We start from the raw sequence: 4,250 nt of genomic DNA on the forward strand, positions 1-4,250 counted from the left end.
GCCGCGAGCGGGACGCGCCCGGGCAGCGCGGGCCTGGTGGGGGCGGGGCCCTGCGCGGGCCAATGCTCGGACAGCGACTCCGAGCCGGTCCACAGCGCTGTGCGCGACAGCCCTCCCCAAGCCCACCCTGACCCCAATCGTCCGGTCCTGCCTAAATCACAAAGAAGCTGCGCTAGCAAGGCGTGGTATCGCACGCCTGTAATCCCAGCACTTGGGAGGCTGAGGCAGGAGGATCACTGTGAGTTTAAGGTCAGCCGGGGCTACACAGTGAGTTCAAAACCAGCCTGAACTATAGCAAGACTTTGTCTAAAAAACAAAACAACACTCCCGCCCCCAACAGGAAAGCCGCCCTGACCTCCCAAGACCAGGCCAGACCGCCAGGTCATGCAACCCCACAGCACACACTTTGCGTCCCGGCGGTTAGCAGTGTCTCTGTATGGGGGGCTGTATGACTTTCTGCTCCGTGGCTTTCCCCAACCGTATGGTGCAGGGCAGGGCAGCAAGGATCCCTGCGGGCGCCTTGTTTAGCCGCATCCAGGGCTGCAAAGAGGGGACACGTAAACATCTTCGGAAAGATCGACTCTTTCCAGACAGAAGGAGAGGAAACCGGCTCAGAAAGGAAGCACCCGCTCAGGGCCTTGGCATCCCCTTTCCTTGAACAAATCATCCAGGCTAAATCTCAGTTTGCGCACCTAGGGGAAATGAACTGTAGCACTGCCACGCTTGGTGCCAGGGACTGTGCTAACATTTTGTGCTCATCACTGTTTAATTCTGAGCGCAACCCTAGGAGGCAGAAATCATTTCACAGAGGAGATTGACACCTGCAGGAGCCGGGCTGTCTGCTCTCACACGTGCTTCTCTTCTGAGACTCTTAAGTTGAAAGGGAGCCGTGCACCCTACGCTGCTCCAGACCTGGCAGGCTGTGTTTTGGCAGGACTGGTCACTTGGCTCTGGGCAGGGTTTGGCCAGTGGGAGCCACTGGCACAGGGTGAAGGGAGGGAAGTGAGAGGGTCCCGCCAGCCTTGGCAGCTTCGGGCTCCATCTGCCTGGTTGGTCCTCAGCCCAGGGATGATAGCAGGTTTCTGTCCTGGTTACTTCACTTCCCCTATCCCTTAAGTAGCCACAGTGTTAAATTCTGTTTTAACTTCTGTCCATGTGAGCACTCAGGAGAGGCTGAGGCAGGAGGATTGCTGCAAGTTCAAGGCCAGCCTGGGCTACACAGTGAGTTCAAGGCCAGCCCCAACTACATAGGTTGACTCTGTCTCAAAAAAAAAAAAAATTCTCTTCATTTGAAATACTTTTTTTTGTTTGTCTTTTTTGAGACAGGGTCTCCCTGTGCAGTTCAGGCTGGCCTTGAGCTCACTTTGTAGCCCAGGCTGATCTTGAACTAGCAACAATCCTCCTGCCTCGGCCTCCCGAGTGCTGGGATTACAGGCGTGTGCCACCACGCTTGGCATTTGAAATACTTAAATAAATTAATTTTTCTGATTGCTATAAGACTCATGATTCGAATCCAGACCCATTGGACTGAAAAATCCACTCACTTAAGATTCTCAAAGAGGATGACAGTGGGACAAAGAAGTCCAATCTGGCCTTGAACTCATTATGTAGCTCTGCCGGCCTGGAACTCAAGGTGCTCGATCCTCCCGCCTCAGCCTCCTTAGTGCTGGGATTGTTGGGGTGTACCACCATGCCTAGCAACAGATTCATTTTAAAGAAAACTTAGTTACAACTGATTGTTATGTTTTTAAGATTCTACTTTTCATACTTAAAATAGTAGACATAGGCTACAGCACCAGCATTTACCTGGCAGAGGTGTGAGATGAAATGAGGTAATGTACACTGAACAGCTGCACGTCCAGCTGTTCAGTGGCAGTGCCCTCCCCGACTCCTTTCTTTTTCTTTTTTCGGTTTTGTTGAGACAGGGGCTCTCTGTGTAGCCCAGGCTGGCCTCGAACTCATAGGGATCCTCCTGTCTCCACACCTGGCTCCCGACCCATGTCAGTGCAGGGAGCTTTTAGCGCATCCGGTCTTCTCAGCCAGGCAGTCCTGGAATGGGGAGGGCAGCAGCTGTTTTATGCTCAGCTATTCTCCTTAGCCCGTGGCGCATCGCCCGGCGTGCGGGTGATGGTGATCAGGCGGCCGGCCAGGCGGCTACGGTATGCACATGCGCAGTGAAGGTCAGATCTGGAGGATGCCCCCACCTCAACTAGGCGCCTCCAGAGACCTGGCTGGCACGGCCGAGAGTGCGAGGAGCTTTTGACACATGCACTTGGCCCGACTGGAGTGAAGATGTGTGCTCGGGCCTCAAGGGCAGTTTTCTCCTGATTGAATCGCGACTTTCCATCTTAATGGAAAAGAACCTGAGTGTAAAAGAGGTGGTTTTGTCCCTGAACCAGAAATCCTTGTTGTGTTTTGTTTGTTTCTGAAATTGGGGGGGGGGGTACCAAGTCCTACTGGCAGCAAAGGGGCCTTGGAGGGCATAGTTGGTGAGGGACAGGGATACTGGTTAGGGTAGGAGCTGAGGAGAGAAATTTGCTTTTCTTTCCTCTTTTTGTCTTTTGAGACAGGGTTTCACTATACAGTTCAGGCTGGCCTCAAACTCACTTTATAGCCCAGGCTGGCTTTGAATTTGCAGCAATCCTCCTGCCTCAGCCTCCCAAGTGGTGGGATTACAGGCGTGCACCATCATGCCCCTCTTTTTTTTTTTTTTTTTTTAAATATTGGAGGTCAAACAGGGATGTGCATATGCTAGCGTGGGAGTGCACACCTGTAATCTCAGCACGAGGTAGACTGAGGCAGGAGGGTCACTACGAATTCAGGGCAAGCCTGGGCTACATGGCAAGACCCCAGTAAAGAAGGGTGGAAGGAAGGAAGGGAGGAAGGAATGAAAGAATACATTTTCTACATTGATCTGAATTTTTTTTCTTCAGTTCTAGGGATTGAAACCAAGGCGTCACAGTGAGGTACATCCCCAACCCTTTCTAAATTTTGAGACAGGGTCTCACTGTGCCATTCAGTGCCGGACAGCACCTGAAATGGTCGTCTTCCTCCTTAACCTGGCAGAGTACTGGGGTCACGGGCATGTGCCGCCAGGTGTGGCTCTGATTGGGTTTTCTTGTGTTTTAGATGCTGGGGACTGAACCAAGTGCCTTCTCACTGAGCCATGTACCTGGCTTTGTTTTTGTGTTTGTTTTGTTTGTGTTTTTGAGACAGGGCCTCACCATGTAGCCCAAGTTGGCCAGGAACAGTACTCTTCTTCCTCAGCCTCCCAGGTCCTGGGGTCACAGGCGGGCTCCACCATGCCTGGCTGTACCTGGCCTTCTTTTTCTTTTTTTTTTTTTGGCCTTCTATAATTTTTAATTTTTGTCTTTTTGAGACAGGGTCTCACTATGCAGTTTAGGCTGAACTTGAACTCACTATGTAACACAGGCTGGCCTCAAACTCATGGCAATCCTCCTGCCTCAGGCTCCCGAGTGCTGGGATTATAGGTGTGCACCACCATGCCCGCCTTAATTTTTAATTTTGATCCTTTAGATTTTTTCTTTTTTTTCTTTTTGGTACCAGGAATCGAACCCACGACCTGCCTGCGAGGCAGGCGTTGTGCCACTGAGGTATATCCCTGGCCCTTGATTTTTAACTTTGAGACACAGTTTTGTTATGTAATCCTGGCTACTCTCAAATCTGAGATGCTTCTGCCTCAGCCTCCTGGAGTGTGCTACCACATCCATCTTGAGCTGAGTATTAAGTAAGATAGAGCACGGATAGTCTTTTGCCCAGTACCTGGTACGTAGAGTGCAGTCTGAAAAGTCTTAGTAGTCACCATGTCTGTGAGGATGTGACAAGGCTTGCTGCTGGAGCAAATGTGTTAAGGTTAAATTGAAATGAACACAAATGCCACCCCAGCTACCTGACTTGGTGTCTTTGCAAGCACAGGGACTGAGCCTTGGCCACTGTGTTTTTCTTAGACCTTAGATGGCCAGTGCATAATTTTTACAATAAATGTTGAATGCTCAGAACACATTGCAAGACTCAAAAGCAGTTTGGATAGTAATTTTTGAGAAGGATGGAGAAAAGGAGTTGATGAATATAGAAGCTCAATGTGGACATGTGAAGAAACAGTCATCATTTTTTTTTTTTTTTTTGGTACTGGGAATCAAACTCATGACCTCATACTTGCCAGGCAGGTGCTGTGCTGCTGAGCTAAATCCCCAGTCCAAAACATCCATAATTTAAAATTTTTATCCTTA

Source organism: Chinchilla lanigera, unplaced genomic scaffold (genome assembly GCF_000276665.1).
Source record: "Chinchilla lanigera isolate Chin_1 unplaced genomic scaffold, ChiLan1.0 scaffold00017, whole genome shotgun sequence".
In the NCBI taxonomy this organism is placed as follows: Eukaryota; Metazoa; Chordata; class Mammalia; order Rodentia; family Chinchillidae; genus Chinchilla; species Chinchilla lanigera.